At 41.0% G+C, this 23382-nt stretch overlaps 2 long non-coding RNA genes across 2 annotated transcripts; both read right to left on the reverse strand.

The window, feature by feature from the left end:
• Positions 1-1879: 1879 nt before the first annotated feature.
• On the reverse strand, positions 1880-2646 carry LOC130140518 (uncharacterized). The gene is made up of 2 exons (XR_008818506.1): positions 2433-2646; positions 1880-2208 (listed from the first exon to the last, which is right to left on the reverse strand). It is a non-coding gene; the product is annotated as an uncharacterized LOC130140518 (long non-coding RNA).
• Positions 2647-18612: 15966 nt separating this feature from the next.
• LOC130139991 (uncharacterized) lies at positions 18613-21771 on the reverse strand. The gene is made up of 6 exons (XR_008817999.1): positions 21601-21771; positions 21120-21242; positions 19631-19694; positions 19377-19521; positions 19179-19280; positions 18613-19014 (listed from the first exon to the last, which is right to left on the reverse strand). It is a non-coding gene; the product is annotated as an uncharacterized LOC130139991 (long non-coding RNA).
• Between the last annotated feature and the right edge of the window lie 1611 nt (positions 21772-23382).

Below are 23382 nucleotides of genomic sequence, written 5' to 3' on the forward strand. Positions count from 1 at the left end.
GCCTCGTATTGCCAACGTGGTGCCCATGTGGCTTACATAAATTTTTAAAATTGAAAGATATGTGAAATTGATGTTTTTTGAAAAGAAAAAATAAAAAATAAACCTGCAGAAGAGGATGCTGGCAGAGGAGGATGGCGAAAATGGCGCGGAAGGCCATAGACCCTCGCCACTAGCCGATGGGGCTGCAGACCCTCATGAACCAATGCCACGGGACCGACAAGGGTTGGCCCTTGTCATTGCTGGTGAGTCAACGAGGTCTGTAGTCTATGCGCGCGCTCTCTCTCTCTCAATACACACACATCGTCGTAGCCCCCTTCCCAGATCTTGGAAACCCTCATTCAATCATGGACGAGGTTCAGCCACCCTTGTCGCCACCTATAGGGACAAAGATGAGCGGGATCAAATCTGTAGACGAAGACGAACAAGGTGGCGAGGTCAATCTGAACTCGCCTAAGTATCTCTGTCCAACCCTCTCTCAGTCCGAATATGCGCTTTTGTGGGTGATTAGAGGCGGTGACGATGCCCGGCCACCAACAACGGATGCTAGACCCTCAACGGTGGCTTGTCGCCACTATTGCCCCTGCTCTTGCGGCCCCTACTGCCCAAGGTCCACCTCCCCCTCACTCTTTTTTGACTTTGTGTAGTTTCCTTTTTTATTTTTTATTTTTGGTGTCCGTTTTTTCTATTTTCTTATTCGATATCGGCAACTATTTGAAGCGACAGCACTAACTTAACGAAGACATAGATGTTCTCTCAGCATTTTGCCCAAGTATTTGATGGAAGGACTAGCATGAACAAACAAAATGAAGTTCAATGATCCGATTCATTCAAAAAAAGGTCTAAGGACGACACTGCACAAATTGAAAAAGTTCAAGAACCCTCCATACCATTATCCAAACAAAAAAAAAAAATAATTTAAACGTGACAATTTGTTGACATAAATAAGGATTTATTCACGAGAGTAATCGACTGTACTGTGGCATGTTTGTTGAAAAGGGAATTTGTGTGCCAACTGGTTGGGCATTTGTGCATTTCGAAATTGCTGACAAGCTTCTCATTGGTCTACTCTTACATCGGATTTAGTTTTCTTGTTAATTGGCGAATATGTTGGAGTTGTTTATCCTAGACTATGCGGTGCTTAAGAGATGTGATAAATCTAGCACATCGGAATCATCGAGTGTGGTAACCTAGTGATAATGGAGTCATTTTGTTTTTCATGAGATCACAAATTCGAGTTATGTTGCGAGCGAATCACTTATTAGCTTGTGCTTTGGGAATTTATTATTCATGTGGAGAAGCTTTTTCATTTGTAAGACACCAGTAGGATTGGTGTAAAGGGTTCATACACCTATTCCATGGGTTAGTGGGTTTGTTAGTACTTGTTCATGTAAGCGATAACGTAATTCTTTTATGCGGAAAAATTCTGAAATCCAGGATCTTAGATCTTTATGATTTTCACAATAAGAGGGATGAAGACATACATTTGTCCATAGAGTTGCTCTTGAAGATAATTGTTGCAAAAATAGAAGAATCGTAGAATACAATGTTCCCTTAACGCATCTTATCTGATGGAGGATAAAATACAATGTTCGTTCTTCTTGGGTGGAGAGAGGACTAGACTCTATTTATATGGGCTATTAATAGGTGCCTTCCATCAAAGTACATTCCGTTTTGTAAGAGTCGCACCTCTTCATATGGGCTATTTATATGCTTTCTTTGAAAAACTTTTAGGTTCCTTCGAAATATACTGTCCGTTCCTATCGGTTCAAGCCAAATAAGAATATACAAAATGGTTGTGAATATCATATTTTTACTCAAATAGATAAGACTTGGCATATGGTGATCGGGAGCGTGAAATAAAGATACTGAGATTAAGAGAAAAGGCAAAGGGATATCAATTCTATAAACAAATAATTTACATTCTTTCTATTCGCAGGGTATTCAAAGAAATCATTTGAGCTCCATGAACAAAAGTACGTGGAAAACCCTAATTAACCATGGAGGGTATAGAAAGCAAACAAATATTAGGAGCAACCGAACAGAAAAACTAATAATCGAGAATCACTTGAAAGATTCCCTATGGCAGGCATGGCCTCTTAGGAAGGATCTTCGAAAAGCTATGCTAAGGGTAATGTATACCGTCCGCCCTAAATTTACTTCCACTAACAGCAATCTTGCTCACTGCCATCTTTTCGATGTTGCTTCCTCCTGAAAACGTGCATTTAGTTAGTCTCCAGTTTAGATATTATCATCTTCAAACGTCGAATTCTAAAAGAACATCACTTGCAAAATGCGGAATCGGTTTCCTTTGTATCCCCTGTGATCGCTTCTCTCAAAAACGACTGTTCGTAATCATTACGTCCGCGGTTTATCCAGTCAACCCACGTTTTGTGCTTTCTCTTTATGCGTGCATGCATAGAGATAGTGCTCACCGTTGCTCATCTGGCGGGCGTCGGCGACTCTTGAAGAAATGATCGTGTTGGATGAAAGGACTAGGAAAAGAAGGAAGACGAGAGAGGCCTTGGGCAGCATCATGCGTTCTCTTGACTGTTTTGTGGTTGTACAATGTATACAGATATAGAATGAATGAGAGTGCTATATATAACAATGTCGACGCCACGGAGTTGAAGATGAGCCATGTATTGTGGTCCATACGTTTCACCGCCAACAGTGAAAACAGTGCATGGTACATATGAAGTCTCTCGCTTCGTTTAATGAGTTTTTGCCGAGCCTGTCTTGGACCATTTCTGAGAAGTTCATGTTGTTTTCATAAGAGCTGTCGTCCACTTCCTGTGTACAGAGCACCATATTTCCAAAGGGCCGTGTTTTCAAAGTCCGCTGGCGAAGGTCAATGTTTTGTTGATAACAATTGTCGTCCATTTTTGTCAAGGCAAAACTGACTTCTTTGTAAGTTAACTCCGGTTTAGCATAACGTTGAGTTGATATACTAAGGTTAAATTTACAAAAGTCAAATATTAAAGCTCGCTTCCCCATCAATAAAAGTTAAAGTGATTATGGCTTTCGGGTCTCTGTAACTTTTTTTATTCATGAAAATATCCGGTGAGAAGACTACTCGACGCCCTTAGACTTGGTCTCGAGATTGAGGCCTATTACCTGGCCGGTCACTCCGACGATGTATGAAGAAAATTGATAGTTGACGTGAAGATAGAACCAGAATGGATCGCCCAACCTTAGGAATCTCAAGTATGTTGCAATCATTGCGCCTACCGGGAACAGAATTCCCCAGCTGATGGTGTTCAGGAGTTCATGAATCTGCATATCAATCAACATATGCATTGAAAATATATCTTGAATTTGAGTCTAAAAATGAAACTTTCCTTCTTACTCTAAGCCCGGCAAGGGTCGGTCAACCCTCACCGTGACCGGCCAAAATTGGTAGGAAAAATTTTTTTTTATAAAAAACTATCCATGTCAGCGTCGATCATCAGACGTGGCAATGCTAGTATCTACATCAGCAATTTCTGGCCAAAATTAGCTGAAAGGACTACATTGACAAAATTTACAAAATTGAAAGGTTTATGATTGAATTAGAATAAGTTAAATATGTTTAGGACTTTTTTGGTAATGTCCCTGGTAGCTCGGTGATGAAAGAGTACTTTTTTCCAGGAGGTCACAAATTCGAGTAATGTCCTGAGCGGATCTCTAACTTACTTGTGCTTTGTGAATTTGTTACTTATGCAAAGAGACTCCTTAACTTCTATCGCCCACAAGGGTAGCCGCGCTGGTTGTTCACCTGTGACTGAATTTCGATCCACTTTCGGGATTTATGAAATGATATTATTATCAATGCACTTTCTGTTATATCTCACTTGGAATTGGCCATTCTTGAGAATACTAACCGTTGGGGAATGACTAGTTAGGATTTCGGTACGCACGACCCCAAGAACTCGAACCTGGATCGACACTTCGACCAAAAGGATTAACGAGGGGATATTTTGGGCCATTATAGGCCGATCCAATAATGATTATGAAGCAATTTAACAATGTTATACAATTGAGTCACGGGTGATTCCGTTTAACCGTTGTATGCATTCCGAACGTTCCAAAATCAATTTCTAACGATCGTGTAATTCGGAACTAGTGATTGACCCTCGTAATTACATGACAACCGAAGTCACCATGGCTCGAGTAAACTTAAACGTGGATTGATATCAAATCAACCACGGGTCGACATGCATAAACCCTAAAAGCCGTCCGTTAGTTTGAGATATACGAAAGTCGCGTTTGATCGATTTTGGCCAAGAATTGGAATCCGAACTTGGGTATCGAACTTTCTAGGATATCAAAATTATTATATTGGACGTCGCCGCGTTAAGCTCGCTTTGTTATCGATTTACCCAGAAATTCTCGAAAAAGTGAAAATTGGCTCGGAAATTGGAAAAGACGATTTTACCCCCGTGTATTCTAGAGTTTATTTGTTGAGTGTAAGGACATAATGGTACTTTTACCCTAGTGGCGAAAATCCTCTTGGACAACTTTGCCCTTGCCCTTTTTGGTTATTTACATAATTGCCCTTCTAGAAACCTTTTTGCTAGATGCATTCCTAGTCCTTAGATCAATACTTTGGTACCAAAGACTCATCCTAGCCCTCCATTTTGAGAGATATGTTCAGCCCTCTCTCTCTCTCTCCTCACTTTTCCTTGCTCTCTCTCTCTCTCTTCATTTTTCTCTCTCTCTCTCTCTCCCTCCCTCCCCCTTGGCCGAGACTCACTCACCACCGCCGTCCACCACCCTTGCACCTCACACCACCACCCCTGGACCGCCGTGGACCACCGTGAGCCAGCCCCAAGCCGCCGTTCACGCCCGGATCAGCCGCCGTTCGCCGGATCGCCGTTTGGCCGCCGTCGTTCACCGGAAATTCCAGATCTTGCTGTGACTTGCTGCTGCTGTTTGGGCTTGGTTTCTAGCTTAGATTAGTGGTAAGTAACTCCCTAAATCTTGATTAGGTTAGTAGGTTACCAATGAATAGTGTTTAGGGGTTGTTAGGGTAATTTATGGGTTATTTTAGGGGTTAATTTAGGGATTATGATAGAAGCTGAATTGAGGATTTGTTGGTGGCTGGATTTGATGATTATATGGCTGATTTGAATGTTAAGATAGGTAGATTATATGACTTGAGCTTGAGCATATGTTTAATGTTGCTAATTGTGCTTAATTTGGCTAATTATGATTGTTTTTTTTTTTGGTAACCGAGGATCCGCCACCATTCCCCGGGGACAAGCCCGCACAGGTAATCGGGGCGCCTATACCTCGGGGGAGACTAGCCCAGCAACCCACCGTCAGGGCCCCCACTTAAATTACGGAACCGAGCGGGGATTCGAACCCAGAACCTCTCTGAGGGAAGGAAAGCGCTCACCAACTTGGCCATGCGCAGGTGGGTTATGATTGTTTATTGGTTGTTTTAATTAAATTCGTGGGTTAGTCTTGTGACTGCAATAATCATGTGGTAGTGGCTGAATTGGATGATTTGGACATTGATCATATGGCCCCCATTGATTCTAGATTGGTTAATGTTAATTTTAGGGCTTAATTAACATGATTATGTGCTAATTTTGGTCGTACGGTTTAAATTAAATTAGGATGTGATATAATTTGATCATATGGCTTATTAGGGATTTGAAGTTGATCGTGTGGCTTTGATTGACATCGCATGGCTAATTAGTCGATTATATCGTGTGGTGGATTAGTTGTTTAATGCCGATCGCATGGTTAAATTGTTTAATCGTATGGTTAATTTATTTAATCATGGCTGAGTAGTTGACTATGGCTTGATCGTGTGGTTGGAATGATGATTTTGTGGCCTAGAACAAAGATCGTATGGTTGAAATTGACGTTTAAAAGAAAACAAGTGCGATTCATGGCATATTTATTCGTAGTAAATTGCACGTCATAAACACTTGCATTGGCTAATTAAGGAAGATTAAAATTGGCAATGCGTGGTTGTTTAAGTGTATGGCCATGATGAGTTCCGTCTAAGACGAGTTCTAGACGATACCTTGCGGAAGTTCGGATGCTGTCTGGTACCCGACTTGTCGGGGGGTTTGATCCTAGACATTGCTGATCGCGGTGGAGGCCGGATCGATGCTCCTACATGGAATGCCGTCTAGTACCCAATTTGTCGGGGGGGGGGTTTGATCCCAGACGTTGCCACGCCCAAAGTAGTGAGGTGATGCCTGGCTATGCCGAAAGATCGGCGGGAGTTCGGTGTGACCTATGGTGGGTCGTTAATAATCTGGACAACTTCGAGTGTTATGTGCAAATGGCATGCTTGGCGCTTGATTATGGGATAAAATTGTGAGGCACGGTATGGGACGGGCCGAAGTGATTTCATCTTATAATCGAGACTCGTGTGAATGATTGAGTATGTCTGGATTATTATTATTGTTGTTATGCATATTGATAGTATGCCATGGTTGTGATGCAATTCGAGACTTTGTATAGTATGTAGTGCCATTGTTCGTTTGATACGAACTTAACCGGGGTAAGTACAGCGCAAGTGCCATAACTTTTGTACGGAGGACACTTAAGTGCCATAACTTTTTTTGGCTCACTTGAGTGCCATAACTTTCAAAAAAATGATCACCTAAGTGCCACTTACGAGCTGATCGTGAGGGCCCGAAACCGCGGCTTTTCCGGTCGAACGGTGACCTTCCCGGCAAGGCGAGCACCACCGGCTTGAAGAGGGGGTGTCGATGAATCATTCCATGGCCTCCGTTCGTCTCGAAATTTCCGTTTTAGCCTCCGTTGACGAAGGTAAAAATGCTTCGTAGCCACACAATTTATCGAGCCGATTTGTGTGACTACGAAGCATTTTTACCTTCGTCAAAGGAGGCTAAAACGGAAATTTCGAGACGAACGGAGGCCATGGAATGATTCATCGACACCCCCTCTTCAAGCTGGTGGTGCTCGTCTCGCCGGGAAGGTCACCGTTCGACCGGAAAAGCCACGGTTTCGAGCCCTCACGACCAGCTTGTCAGAGGGGTTGGTCGTGAAGGCCCGAAACCGCGGCTTTTCAAGCCAATCGGTGACCTTCCCGGCGAGGCGAGCACCACCAGATTGAAGAGGGGGTGTCGGTGAATCATTTCATGGCCTCCGTTCGTCTCGAAATTTCCGTTTTAGCCTCCGTTGATGAAGGTAAAAATGCTTCGTAGTCACACAAATCGGCTCGATAAATGTGTGACTACGAAGCATTTTTACCTTCGTCAACGGAGGCTAAAACGGAAATTTCGAGACTAACGGAGGCCATGGAATGATTCACCGACACCCCCTCTTCAAGCTGGTGGTGCTCGCCTCGCCGGGAAGGTCACCGTTCGGCCGGAAAAGCCGCAGTTTCCGGCCCTTACGATCAGCTCGTAAGTGGCACTTAGGTGATCATTTTTTGAAAATTATGGCACTCAAGTGAGCCAAAAAAAAGTTATGGCACTTAAGTGTCCTCCGTACAAAAGTTATGGCACTTGCGCTGTACTTATCCCGAACTTAACCTATTTGTTAGAATTGCATGATTAGGGTGCCGGAGGTACGTATTGCCCTAGTCGAGGCTTAGGTAGTTTACCTATTGAGATTTTATCTCATTCTCCGTTGTTAAATATTTCAGACCCTCGACCTTGATTATGACTGAGCCTCCGCTACGTTTCGGGGTACCAACGGAGACGGATCATTGGGTGACTGAGTACCCAGTTGGTGAGGATAGGGAGTATCGAAAGTATGAGAGTATAGTTTGGGTCGATGATGGTGAGCAGTACTTGACAGCTCACAAGTATATGGCATGGTTTCTGAGGGATGGAGCTCAGACTTTTGGTCCTCTCCGGGGATTTGATATTCTCCCTGACGATGGTTTAGGAATGTGGGATCTTATGGAGATTGATCCCCCTGATGGAGCTGTAGTTAATCCTGAGTCCGAACCGATGGTTACAGAACCCCCGGCGTGGTCCGAGAGGTCAGAACCTGAATCGGAGCCTTTGCCGTCTGGTTCTTATAGCGAGGCATCTGACCCGGCTTCGCCAGGAGCACCACCAGGATGCTGTGGAGGTTTTTAATAGGGTTAGAGATCCCTATCTTTTTGGAGCTCCTCTTTTGAATAGAGTAGTGGAGCAGATCGACCACCCTATCCCTTTTTGAGTATGCATGGTCTGAGTTTGTGGCCTTTAGGAAGGCTTGTATATGTTATCGCTGTATGTGACGTTAAGTTTATAAAATGGTTTGTTGGTTTGTTTAAATTGTCTCTCTCTATTATCTCGTTTGAATATTAGTTGAATGGAGTGTTCGTTTGGCTTCCGCGTATATTCTCTTATTCGATGGTTACGGGTCGGCGACGAATCCTGGGAGTCACATTCTTAACGACCGCGGTGTGATGTTACTTGTTCATAGGGTACGGGGCGTGACACCACCCTACCCTTTAATTCATAGCAAAACAAGCAATTTGGCCAAATGATGGGATCTTGGCCAAATTTGAGCCATCGACAGTGGTGACCGGTGGCTTTGGCGTTCACCTAGAGAGAAGTGGCGAAGAAATTTGATGCAATTGATTACCAAGTACAATAACACATATTCTCGCTTGAGTGGGAGAGTCCTTTACGAACCATCAAATTCGTTGCTTTATCAATAACTCTCTTAGAGATAATGGGGTGTAAGGGAAAAGATAAGTTTAGAGATAATGCCCAAAAGGTGGACCAAACGCCCTCCATTAGGTGCGGGCTCTCCTAGGCCCTTACCTTGCGTGACGTTGGGTTCATTTTTAGTTCGGATTAATCTTAAAGAATTCTATGTGAGACGGGAGTAGCTACTAGCATTTCGGGGTCGGCTAGAAACCAAGTGAGGCACGGAAGATTGCCTCACTTTCTACTCAACCATAATATTCTAAATTTAGGGACTTGATTGCACTAATAGTTTCTAATAGTGCCCTTTTGGTACCTCTTACTTGGCAGGATTATTTATCTAACTGATCAAACGGCCTTTGTTGCCAATTCTGAGTCCTAAAAGTCATTTGATATTGCTAAGCGTTCATGCAATTGTTTTTAATAGTTTATTATAATCCTAAAGCTTGTCCTAACCATGCTAAAAAGGAAAAAAATAATCAATGTATTAAAAGTGCGAGAGTTAAACATCAAAGTATTAAAAGGCTAGAAGTAAAGTTGCGGAAATAAAAACCCGATACTTGTCGGATAAAAAATATACATGGCTTTGTTATAAGTCTCGGGGACATGAACCTCTATAAGCTTGACCCAATACCAAGTCGGGCAAAGAATGTAAGTTGATTCTAGCGTGGGCTACGCGAGGTAGTTGCCAAGTGATGGGCCGGGCCTTTTTATTAGCCTTTTACTGCCGATTTCTCTTCTTCTTCTTTTTGTTTTAACTTTAATTTATTATTTATTTATTTATTATTATTATTAAAATTCGGGTGTCAACAATAGATAAAACTGCGGCATGCGGTGATCGGGAGCACGAAATTGAAGATATCGAGATTCAGCGAAAAGGCATCGGGATATCGATTCGATAAACGATCAACTTGCGTTCTTTCCGTTCTAATCGCGGGGGTCTTCAAAGAAGTCATCTGAGCTCCATGAACAAAAGTACGTGGAACACACACCCTAATTAACCGTGGAGAGTATAGAAAGCGAATTATTCATTTCTTAATAACACCACCAAGTATTAGGAGCAACCGAACTAGAAAAACTAATAATCAAGAATCGCTTGAAAGATTCTGTATGGCAGGCATAGCCTCTAAAGGAAGGTGCTTCGAAAGGTTATGCTAAGGCTAATGTCTACCGTCCAGCCTAGGTACACTTCCCCTAACAGGCCAATGTCTACCGTCCTGCGGATATTTACTTCCACTAACAGCAATCTCGCTCACCGCCATCTTTTCGATGTTGCTTCCTCCTGAAAACGTGCATTTAGTTAGTTAGTCTCCAGTATAGACATGATCATCTTCAAACTTCGAATTCGGAAAGAACATCACTTGCAAAATGCGGGATCGGTTTCTTTTCTACCCCCCTACGATCGCTTCTCTCAAAAGCGATTGTTCTTGATCGTTACGTCGGCAATTTATGTGGTCGACCCACGTTTTGTGCTTTCTCGTTTTGCATGCGTGTATAGAGATAGTGCTCACCATTGCTCATCGGGCGGGCATCGGCGACTCTTGAAGAGATGATCTTGCTAGATGAAATAAGGACTAGGAAAAGAAGGAAGACGAGAGAGGCCTTGGGAAGCATCATTCTTTCTCTAATCAATGTGTGGTCGTACGATGTACTCTTTGAGTTTATGATTATACATGGAAGGAATGAGAGTGCTATATATAATAACGTCGACCGCATGGAGTTGATGATATGCCGTGTATTGTGGTTCAAAAGTCTCGCCCCTGACCGACTTTAAAAGCACGGATGAGCATCTTCTTGTGGAAAAATTGTGCATTGTCCATGGGCTCCGTTCGTTTCGCGAAAAATATTATGTTTTTGAAAAATATTTTTCAGAAAGCCATTTTCCTAGAAAATGGCATAATTTTCTAGTGTTCGGCTAAAATCTTAAAAAGTCTTAGAAAATATTTTCCGTTGTTCGGTATGGGAAAGATTTTTCTCTTTGCAATACTTTTAACATTTTTTAATATTCTTTTTTTTTGTTTTTGTTTTACTTCTTTTTCTTTCTTCTTCTTCTCCGGCCGGTCGCCGGCCAGCCACAGGCGAGCTCGAGCCTCGCCACAGGCCGACAAGGCTTGAGCTCGTCAGCCAGTGGCGAGGCCGAGCTCGCTCGGGCCTCGCTGGATCCGATGAGCTGGGCGAGGCTCGAGCCTCGCTCGAGGTCGCCAGACATCGGCGAGGCTCTGGCTACCTCGGGCGAGGCTCGAGCTCACCTGTGGCCGGTCGCTAGCCGCCGCCGTGGCCGGCGACCGGCCTAAGTAGAAGATAGAAAAGAGAAAGAAGAAGAAAAAAGAAAAAAGATAATAAATGATGAAAGAAGGTGGGGGAAAATATTTTCCTCTTATCAAAAAGAGGAAAACATTTTCCTTACTTTTGAACATGTTTTCACTCATTGAGGGAAAATATTTTCTGCGGGTAGTTTATCTTCCGCCCCGAACACCGGAAAACCCGGAAAATATTTTTCGCGAAATAAACGGAGCCTTAAGTCCCTCGTTTTTCTATGTGCCGTGCCTCTCTTGGACCAAAGGATCCATTCCACGTGACGGACCAGTAAATTGGTTGCGAGCAAGAATTGTAGGTACCGCATTCGAATTCTAGGTGATGCCGACGTTACTCAATGCCTGTTTGAGGTGGGATGGGCTCACGGATCTCAGATTGGCGTGAGCTGAGCCGGTCATGCAGGAACAATTCTAGAAAAGGAAATGAAAAGAAAGGACGAGGAGGAAGTCGAGGTCAATGGTAGATATATCAACTTGATTTAATTGTGGCATACAAAAAAAAAAAGAATCGGCTTAATTTTAGGCTCCGTTTATTTCGCGAAAAATGAATTATTTGAAATATATTTTCCTAAAAAAGATTACTTTTATCGCTTTTAAATATGAACAAAGGAAAAATACTTTCATCGTGCAAAAAAATATTTAAATATAAATTATTATTGATAATGCAAACATTTCGCATTGAATAATTAATTCAAACATTTCGCTGCCAACCGACTTTGAAAACATGGATGAAAGATAATGCCTTGTACATATAATTAAAGTCTCTCTCTCTGACCAAAGGGTGCATTACATCGTGATGGACCCGGTAGATTGATTGTGAGTGACAATTGCATATATTGTTTGTATGTGGGCTAACTCCGTTCGTTTAACGGAAAATAACTTCCGGGAAAATATTTTTCGGATTTTCCGGCGTTCGTTTCATGGAAAATAAACTAACCATGAAAAACATCTTCCCTCAATGGACAAAACACCTTCAAAGTGTGGAAAATGTTTTCCTCCTTTCAAAAAGAGGAAAACTCATTCTTTAACTACTCATTTTAATTATTTAAATTTTCTTTTTTTTAAATTGAATTTTAAATTATATTTTTTCTTTTTCTTTTCTCTTTTTGGGACCTTCTTCTCTGGCCGGTCACCGGCCATGGCGACGGCCGGCAACTAGCCACAGGCGAGGCTCGGTCTCGCCCGATCCGGCCATGCTCGGCCTCGCTCACCCAAGGCCTGCGAGCTCGAGCGAGGCCTCGCTCGATGCTAGCAAGGCGAGGCTAGGCCATGCCAGAGGTCATTGGCTTCGGGCGAGTGAGGCCAGCCTAAGGTCGATGCCTCGCCAGATCTGGCGAGGCAAGGCTCGGCCTCGCTCGAGGTCGCCGGCTTTGGGCGAGCAAGGCCAAGCCTCGCCTGTGGTCGGTCACTGACTGTCGTGGTGGCCAGCGATCGGCAGGGAAAGAAGAAAAGAAAAAAAAAAGAGAAAAGAAAAGAAATATTTAAAATATTTAAAAGTTAAAATTTGGAATTTTTAAAAATAAAAAATTATTAAAAAGAGTGCAAGGAAGAAAATCAAATCAAATTTTCCATACCGAATGGCGGAAAATATTTTCCAAGTCTTTTTCAGGTTTTAGCCGAACACCGGAAAATATGGTCATTTTCCTAGAAAATGACTTCGTGGAAAATATTTTTCAAAAATGTCATATTTTTCGCGAAACAAACGAAGACATCAAATTATTTGAGTCTCATGTGAGACTCACGCTATTAAATAGTTAAGATGAAATAGGAAGCATGCTCGTAGCGTACGAAATTTTTTTGACTGGTTGCTCTGACCGATCGGAGTTGTCATTGGAGTGAGCTGAGTCGGTCTTGCAAGAACGAATTCAGATAAGAACGGTGAAAAGAAAGGACGAGGCGGAAGTCAAGGTAGACGGTCAATAAGTCAACTTGACTTTGTATTGTGGCATAAATAGAAGAATCAACTTAATTATAAGATAACGTTCATATATCAAGATTTATTTACCAAAGTCAAGTATTAAAGCTCGCTTCCTCATACATTTAAAGAAAAGGTGATATTTGTGGCATTGGTGTCCCTAGCCTTTTTTATTTGTGCAATGTCGTCTCTATATTTTTATTTTCTTTTACAATCGTGTCCTTGAATATGTTCGATTGTTGTCCTTCTATCATATGCTCGGATGAAAATGTCAATGTGGAGTCAAATAGCCGTTAAGTGCTTACGTGGGAACAACATAGTGTCAATGTGGCTTTTACAAATTTAGAAAATTAAAAAAATATATGAAGTTAATTTTTCTTAACAGAGAAATTTGAAAGAAAAAACAAAAAAAAAAAGGCGTCAGCAATCGATGGTGGCGGACATGGCGGAGGAGGATGGCGGAAGTGGCGCGGAGGGCCACGAGGTTCAGCCACCCACCTACCAGAACAAAGATAGGCTTAGGTCAATTCGAACCTGCCTGAGTATCTCTGTCCAATCCTCTCTCAGTCCGAGTATGTGCATTTGGAGGTGATTCGAGGCGGCGGCAATGCCCAGCCGTCGACAAGGATTGCAAGACCCTTGCCGATGGCTTGGCATTGCCATTGTTACACAGCGCAACGTCTGCATTCCCCTTCGCTCTATTCATGACTTTCTGTAGGTTCCTTTTTATTATATTCTCTTTAATTCCCTATTGACAATTATTTGAAATGATAATACACATGTAAGGCAAACATGGATGTTATCTCAGCATTTCCGTCTAGGTATTTAACGGAAAGACGAGCATGAACAGACAAATACAAAGTTCAATGACCCGGTTGCATAAAAAATGTCTAAGGACTACACTGCACAAATTGAAAAAGTTCAAGAACCCTCTACGTCACCACCCGAAGGGAAAAATCGATTAACTGTGACAATTTGCTAATATAAATAAGGATTTACTCCGGCGACAATGTGAGGTCCTTTTTGCAGCACGTATGTTGAAAAGGGAATTCATGCGGTGCTTGGCTGGGCATCTATGCACTTTGAAATCACTGACAAAATTTCCTCAAAGGTCTACTCTTGCATCGGAATTAGTTTTCTTTTTAAGTGGAGACCAAGCTGGAGTTGTTTATCCTAGACAATGCGCTTCTTAAGATATGCAGTGAACCGAACAAATTGGAACCATCGAGCATGATAACCCAATGATAAAGGAGTCATATTGTTTTTCATGAGATCACAAACTTGAGCTATGTTGTGAGCAGATCTCTGGCCAGCTTGTGCTTTGGACATTTGTTAATTATGTGGAGAAAATTCTTGGCTTCTAACATGCCGGTGGGACCGCGGTAATGGGCACGAACACCTATTCCATGGGTTAGTGGGTTTCTTAATGTTTTGTTCACTTATTTGTCGTCGAATTTCAAGAGAATTACAAGAGGTCATGCTGAATAAGATCAAATTTGAGATCTCACTCCGAAAAACTTTTATGTGCTTTCGGAACATGGCATTACTGTCAGCTCAAGCCAAATCAAAATATTCAAACTGTTGCGAATATCATATTTTCACTCAAATAGATAAGACTTGAAATGCAATGATTGGGTTGCACAATGAATATGTGGTACTTCGGGTTCGGGAGCATGAAATTATATATCTAGATTTGGCAAAAAGGTATAGGGATATCATTTCAATTAACAAATCAATTTAAATTTTTTCCCATTCGCAGTGTATTCGAAGAAATCATTTGAGCTCCATGAACAAAAGGAGGTGGAAAACCCTAATTAACCATGGAGAGAAAAGAAAGCAAATTATTTATTTCTTTATAACACCAACAAATATTAGGAGCGATCAAACTGAAAAATTAATAATCGAGAATCATTCGAAAGATTCACAATGGCGAGCATGGCTTCTAAGGTTGGTCCTTTGAAGGGCCATGCCGAGATTGACTTCCACAGACAATGATCTTGCTCACCGTCGTCTCGTCAAAATTGCTTCCTGCTGAATACGTGCATTTACTTAATCTCTACATTAGACATTATTATCTTCAAACTTCGAATTCTAAAAGAACATTAACGTGAAATCGATTTCTTTTGTATCACCTATAATCACTTTCCGCATAAGCGACTATTCTCAATCATTACTTTGAGCGGTTTATCCGGTCAACCCATGATTTGTGTTTTGCTCATTTTGCATGCATCTATAGAAATTGAAATGCTTACCATTACTCGTCTGGCAAACGGTGGCAACTTTCGAAGAGATGGTTGTGTGAGAAGAAAAAAGTAGGAGAAGAAGGAAGACGAGAGACGCCCTGCGGAGCATCATTCCTTCTCCAATTAACGTGTGGTTGTACGATGTAAAACCAAGCTCTTTACACAATTTGCATAGTCAAATTATTTCCTTAACAGCATGAGTAAGGACCATGTACTCTACCTCAGTAGTAGATAAAGCAACCGTGCTCTGCCTCTTGCTCATCCAACTCATAGCTCATCAATATAAGGAAACAACATATTTGTCGGTTGACCTCCTACTATCAATGTCACCTCCCCAATCAACATCCACAGAACATTTTAGTTTGAACACTTGTTGTCCCTTTGAGTTTTTCCTGCCTTCGTACCATAGCTTAAAGTCAAATGCATTGCAAAGATAACGAAACACCCACTTTGCTGCCATCCAATGCTCTTTCCCCGAATTGGACATATATCTGTTCAATACTCATACTGCTTGAGCAATATCGGGACGAGTACACACCATGGCATACATCAAGCTCCCAACTATGCATGCATATGGGACTATTGCCATCTTTTTAGCTTCTGCTTCAATCTTGGGACACTAGAGCACTGATAACTTCGAACTTGTGGACATAGGGTTCTTCACTGGTTTATAGTATGCAATGTTGAAATTATTCAACACACTTCAACATATTTCTTCTGACTTAGCCACAACTTCTCATTCTTCATGCTCCCTTTTTATCTGCTTGCCCAAGATAAAGTTTGTTAGGCCTAGATTTTTCCTCTCAAATAGTTTTGTCAACAATCCTTTCACAGTGTTGATCATTCTCAACTATTCCCAACTAGCAACATATCATCATCATATAAGGTTAAGATAACAAAATCATTCTCTAACATCTTCACATAGACACAATGATCAGCATAACAACAAACAAAGTCAAGCTTCAAGACATATGAGTCGAACTACTAGTACCACATTCTTGGAGATTGTTTTAGGTCATACAAAGATTTCTTCAGTTTGCAAACAAAATCTTCCTATGACTACAAACCTTTCTAGTTGTTTAATGTAAATATCCTCCTCTAAGTCACCATAAAGGAATGTTGTCTTCACATCAAACTCTACTTCTAGATTGTATATAGCTACTATAGAAAAAACAAGTCTTATCAAATTCAATTTACCAACAAGACAAAAAATCTCATCATGATCGACTCTCTCTATATGCGAGTATTCCTTTGCAACCAAACGAGCATTGTATCGTCATATCTCTCCATCTATAGATATCTTCTTCTTGAACACCCACTTGCAATCAATTGCCTTTCGATATGTATGTAGCTTTACCAAACTCCGCATTCCTTTTTCATCTAGTGAGTCCATCTTATCTTTCATGGCTTTCTCCCACTGTTTGGCATCCTCCGCACTTCTTGCTTCCTTGACAGTACTTGGATCATTACTTATAACAATAAGAGCACAAATTATTGACAAACAGGGTGTACCTCTTAGGTGGTCTTCTCAGCCGTGTAGACCTTTTTAAGACCAATTCAGTGCTTCGACTTCAAACTCAATTTCAGAATCTACTATGTCATCCATTTCGTCATGCTTATCAGCTCCAGAATATGAATTTTCTGTTCCAGCTTGTATAGCCTTTGTCTTTTCCTTCGAACCAACATCGAACTCAACCTTCTGTGGTTTTTCAGGAGCTTGTGGAATAATTTGATTTGTCATGGATTCCTTTAAGACTACATCTTTGCTATAAATGATACGTTTAGTATCAGGGTTCCCCAATTTATATCCTTTGACACCATCCTTGTACCCAATGAAGATGTACTTCTCTGACTTGCTCTCAAGCTTATTCCACTTTTCCTTTGGCACGTGGACATACGCTTCATAGCCAAACACTCTAACAGCATATATGTTTGGCTTCTTCCCGAACAATGCCTCAAACGGAGTCAAAACAACCTACTCACCCCCCTAGGTTGCATTGTTAGCCTCAACAATTGGTATCAGAGCCTTGTTGCTTGTTATTCGAAGTGTATTTCTTCAAAGTATAAAGATATTCTCTTATAGCTAACTTTTGTAATTTCCTTATCAATGATGCTCAAGTACCCAACAAGCTGCCTTACTCTGAAGGAAGCAACTATGCTTATTGGACGCAAAGAATGCAATCCTATCATCAGGCAACATATTTTGACATGTGGGATGGAATCGAAAATGGGGTAGATATACTAGCTCAAGCTCCGGCTCGACAAGATGGATAGGAAGTTCAAACCGATGTTACTATTACTAATGCAGAAGAAACTTGAAGAAGAGCTACTCACAATACTAAAGCTAAACATTTGATATATTGTGCCTTGTCCCCATCTAAATTTATGTCACAGCCAAATAAATTTGAAATCAACTCCGATTGACATTTGAAGGAACTGACATAGTCAAAGAGATAAATATGAACAATCTTCTTGGACAGTATGAGCTCTTCAAGATGAAATTGAATGAAACAGTTACACGTTCACTAGATCACCGAGATAGTGAACACTACAAAAAAACAAGGGGTTAGCAACGAATTTTGCGACGAAAAATTAGGCAAAATCCATCGCAAATCGAATTTGCGACGAAAAAAATTCCGTCGCAAAAATTAGGAATTTTCCGTCGCAAAATCCGTTGCAAATCGAATTTTGCGTCGCAAAAATTAGGAATTTTTTCTGTCGCTAATAGGGTGTCGCAAAATTTTGCGACAGAAAATTTCAATTTCCGTCGCAAAATTGCGACGGAAAAAAATTCGTCGCAAATTAGCCACGAACACTATCCGTCGCAAATAATTCGTTGCAAAATTCGTCGCAAATTAGGCACGAACTTTATTCGTCGCAAAATTCGTCGTAAATTTCGTCGCAAATTTCGTCGCAAAATTCCACTACAAAAAAATGAGGTTTTAGCAACGAATTTTGCGACGAAAAATTTGACAAAATTCGTCGCTAAACGAATTTGCGACGAAAAAAATTCCGTCGCTAATTCGGCGTCGCAAAATTTAGCGACGAAAAATATCAATTTTCGTCGCTAATTTGCGACGAAATATATTCGTCACAAAAGTCGTCGCTAATTATTCGTCGCCAAATTCGTGACAAATTATTCGTCGCAAAATTCGTCAAAAATTATTCGTCACAAAATTCGTCGCAAAATTCGTCGCTAATTATTCGTCGCAAATTATTCGTCGCTAATTATTCGTTGCTAATTATTTATCGCTAATTATTCGTGACAAAATTCGTCGCTAATTTCGACCAAAAAAAAAATTCATCGCTAATTTGCCAATTTTGTTTTTGGTCAATAATAGCAACGAATTTTTATTAATTATTTAGCGACGAATTTTTATTAATTCTTTAGCGATGAATTTTTATTAATTCTTTAGCGACGAATTTTTATTAATTCTTTAGCGACGAATATTGTTTAGGGACGACTTCGATTTTAAATCTAATTAACAGCAAAATTAATTCCTACAATTTATATTTAACATTGATTAAGCACTTAATAACATCAAAATATTATAATAATATGAAAATGAAATACATTCATCTACATTTTCCACAAGAATGACATATATATTTTCTTTATAGTACACATAATGAGAGAATAAATAATCTTGAGCACTTTAAAGCACTTGCTTAAGCAACCTCAGGGTGGCAATTCTTTCCGGGGCAGGAACATATTGGGCCAACTGCACTTCTGGCACTGAAGATGCTGAAGCAAAGCTTATCCCCGATATGTATGAAAAGATACTTCCAATCTTGCGCCCACTCTGCTTTCTCCTATAAGGTTTGCATGAAGTGCTTCATCACCTCCTCCAAATAAGTGACATTCACTTGTTGACATACAATGCGATACTCAAAGTCCCACAAGCCCAGAGAAGAAAGTGAAATACCTACAATTGCCAAAATTTCGCATCCAAAATTAAAAGGATTGCACTTAGAACATTTATATATCTTTAGGCCATGAAAGCAATTGCTAGAAATTTCTGGTGACACATTTTCAGTCTAATTGATCCTCTGAAAGAGCAAATTAAGAAGCCTAGATTAACGGACCTACCAATCAATATGCACACCGCACAAGGTTAGATTGGCTCTCATTGTACAATGATATGTAATAATCCTCTTCTCTAATGTCCAGTGTATCCCACCTCAAAGTAACCTGCAGGGAAAGTGAAGAGAGCAGGAAGCGGTGGATTTAAGTTAAAAATCTTCGACATGCCGAATTGCAATTGTACACATATGCAAGAGAACTCACAATTCTAGGTGGAAGTGCAAGATCAGCAGCTCTTCCCTTTTTTGTGCGTCTCAGCAAATTGTTTTTCAAAATTGTGTTTTAGTAATATCATTGCTCGCCTTCTGCCAACGGCATTTCCATGTGCTTGTATAGGATTCGCTATATACTAGATAGAATATATACTCCATATCAGAGTTCAAATGAAAACATTCCACATGATTTGCCCAAAAAAAAAAAGAGAGAGAGGCCAAAGGACCAATGAAAATGCAACTCACTCGATTCCACCAACAAAAGTGCCGTACAGAACTGTGAGAGCATTCAGGACATTGTTTTGAGGAACTGCAAATGAACAACAGACTTACAAAATAGATAACAAAGGAAAAATACATTCACTGAACTCAGTGGGCAAAAGTACACTAGAAGTGCCATAACTTGTGTACGGCGATCACTTTGGTGCCATAACTTTTTTTCGGATCACTTTGATGCCAAGTCGGAGGAAAATCGATCACTTTGGTGACTCCGGCCAAAATTCCGGCCAAAAAGCTGACCTGACATTTATATTAAAAAAAAATGGTCTGACTTGTACACGGTGGAAATTACGTGGCTTTTTTTACGAATTTTTTAATTTTTAAAAAAAAAAAAGTTGCAGCAGTGGCGAGGGAGCCCTCGCCGCTGCTGCCGCCAACCCACCACCGCCGGGAAGGGCCGGCGGTGTTGGGCGCAGTGGTCGGCGAGGGTCGCCGGCCCCTGGCCGGGGCCCGGCGACCCTCGCCGAGCCCAGGGAGGGCCGGATCCGGCGACCCTCGCCGAGCCCAGGCGAGGGCCGGATCCGGCGAGGCGAGACCTCTGTCGCGACCCGGGCGACGGCGAGGTCGGCCTCGCCTTTGCTTTGGGCGAGGCGAGACCTCGCCGTCGCCTGGTCGCGACGGCGAGGTCTCGCCTTGCCTCGCTGGGCGAGGCGAGACCTCGCCGTCGCTGGGTCGCGACGGCGAGGTCTCGCCTCGCCGCCATTGGCGAGGCCAAACCTCGCCGTCGCGACCCGGGCTACGGCGAGGTCGGCCTCGCCTTTGCTTGGGCGAGGCGAGACCTCGTCGTCGCTCGGGTCGCGATGGCGAGGTCTCGCCTCGCCAGATCTGGCCTTCGCTGGGCTCGGCGAGGGTTGCCGGGCCCCGGCCAGGGGCTGGCGACCCTCGCCGACCACTGCGCCCACCACCGCCGGGCCTTCCCGGCGGTGGTGGGTTGGCGGTAGCAGCGGTGAGGGCTCCCTCGCCGCTGCTGCAGGTTTTTTTTCTTTTTTAATATAATTTAATTTTTTTTAAAAGTACACGTCAATGAGCTAAACGGCGTCGTTTTTTGTTTTTAATGCTGACTGGACCTCTCCGGCGAGCCGTGTCAGCGCCACATCGGATTTCCGGCGAGCAACGTCAACATTGGCACTAAAGTGATCGATTTTCAAAAAAGTTGGCACCAAAGTGATCCGAAAAAAAGTTATGGCACCAAAGTGATCGCCGTACACAAGTTATGGCACTTCTAGTGTACTTTTGCCGAACTCAGTGCATGCAATCAACAGGTGAAGCTCTAAGACCAATCGATAAAGTTAATGCAGAAAACAAAGAGTGAGATTGCATTAACTAAGATAATGAAAGTGAAGTCAACCCAGACAACAATTTGAAGAAAACGGACCCGAAAAGTTTATTGCAGGGCAATGTGATTGACTACAGAAGGTGAATAACAATTAACCACCCGTATAAAATAGAAACTTACAAGAAAGTAGAGCTCCCCAACATGATTTTGAAGAGGTGTTCCACTTAAAGCCCATCTGTATGAAGACTCCAGTCCGAGAACTGCTTTTGCAGTATTACATCGCCTATCTTTGACAAAGTGAGCCTACATTGAATAAAATTGCATAGGCATGAGTGGGAAATGTACATGCACATGAATGTTCAAAGATCACGAAGCAAATCATACTAAGAGATCCCGGATAGAAGTTTTTTTGATAAATTGTGGAAAAGAACATGCATATATGGTTCCCTAAAAGTAATCAAACCTTCAATCGAAAGGCCTAATCTTACAGAAATTTGTCTTGCCAAGAGCAAATTAACGCATTCATGCGTGGCTTCACCCTGCCAAACAAAATAACGAATCACGTGTTGCCAGCATGGACATATCGAAATCTTTATATCGGTTACAAAGCATTGAACTATGTTAGCACTCATATCACCGCAAGATACTCTCATTCACTCACCTCATCCAAAATAATGCGTTCCCACTTCACTGAGTGTAAAAGCGACTTCGCCACACGATGGCTTTGATCATCCTCCAAATCACTAATGTTCTCTACTGTAGATTCTATATCTCTTTGTTGCGTTGCCTGTCTGCCTTTCTTCTTTACTTGCGTTGCCTATCGTGCCCAAATTATCCGCCTGCAACAAAAATCAAGAAACAATCAATCCAAAACGCAACGTCAAACGAACCAAAAAAACATTCCTACAAGCAACCTCAGACCCAGGAGTCGCCGGAGGAAGCGCAGGGGGGGAGGGGTACCGCAAATTTGCGACGGATTTTTTTTTCCATCGCAAATTAGCGACGAATTTATTTTTCGTCGCTAATTAGTGACAGATTTAGCGACGACCTTTTAAAAAAGAATTAAAAAATTCAAATTTTTACAAAAAAAGAAAATAAAAAAAGAGAAATAAAAAATAATTAAGAAATTTGATTTTTTTTTAAAATAAAAATATTTAAAAATTCTTTTATTGTTTTGATCTAAAATAAAGTCATGAGATTGAAATCATTTTCCAATGAAATCCAAACATCAGAAAACGATTTCCATCGTATATCACCAAACAAATGAAAACTAAGCGTATTCATGGAAAATGATTTTCCGGAAAACACTTTCCTTTATCATTAAGTTTTCCGCAAAACAAACGTACCCTTAGAGTGATTACCAACTTCTCCTCTATCAAGTTTACCATATTGCATTACCAACTCCTAATTGAGTTACTTACCAATGTTTATTTTCATTTTTTTTCTACACCAACTTCTCTAATCTCTAACCAAACAAAGATTCTGTCATTGTTTACGAACTTTTATTTACATTTCTTACCAATAATTTAAATTTACCGAGTATTATATGAAACTATCAGCCTAGCTTTCTTTGCGTGATTTAGGTAAATTTTCTCCAATCAAATCAATTAGTTTTGGATTACCAAATCTCAATTGAGTTATTAGCATTTATTTGTTATTTTCTCAAATTTACTAGCTTTTTATTAAGTTGCTACTTTTATTTGCATTGGTTTCCAACTTTTTAAATTTACTGGCTCTTTTAGAAATTACTAACTTTTATTAGAGTGATTACCAACTTTTTTCGATCAAGTTACTAACTAGTTTTATGTTACCTTCTTTTATTTGAGTTACTTACCAATGTTTATTTGGTTTTCTATTTTGAAATGACCGACTTTTCTTATCTCTAACAAAAATACATTTCTAATTTTCTACCAGCTTTGAATTTACCTTCTATTACATGAAATTATCAACTTTTTTGTGTGCCTCATTAACTTTTGCCCAATTAAGTTACCAATTAGTTTTGGATTGTCAACTCTAATTTGAGTTGCTTATCCATTTGGTTTTTTAACTTACCAATTTTTATATTGAGTCATGCTTCTTTTTGCATGACTTACTAATCCAATTTTACGATTTAATACCAATTAATTTTCTATTACTAACTGTTATTTTACTTAATTACTAAAATTTATTTGATTTTTTCGTCGCTAAATCTGTCGCTAATTAGCGACGAATTTTTTTTCCGTGGCTAAATCTAAATCCGTGGCTAATTTTCCGTGGCTAAATCCTTTTTTGGACTGTTTTTCGTCGCAAATTAGCGACGAATTTTTTTTCCGTCGCTAAATTCGTCGCCAATTTGCGATGAATTTTTTTCCGTCACTAAATTCGTCGCAAATTAGCGATGAATTTTTTTCTGTCGCTAAAATCATCGCTAATTTGCCACGAATTTTTTTCCGTCGCTAAATTC

Source organism: Syzygium oleosum, unplaced genomic scaffold (genome assembly GCF_021117445.2).
Source record: "Syzygium oleosum isolate NSW1041296 unplaced genomic scaffold, Sole_v2.1 Sole_v2.01, whole genome shotgun sequence".
NCBI lineage: Eukaryota > Viridiplantae > Streptophyta > Magnoliopsida > Myrtales > Myrtaceae > Syzygium > Syzygium oleosum.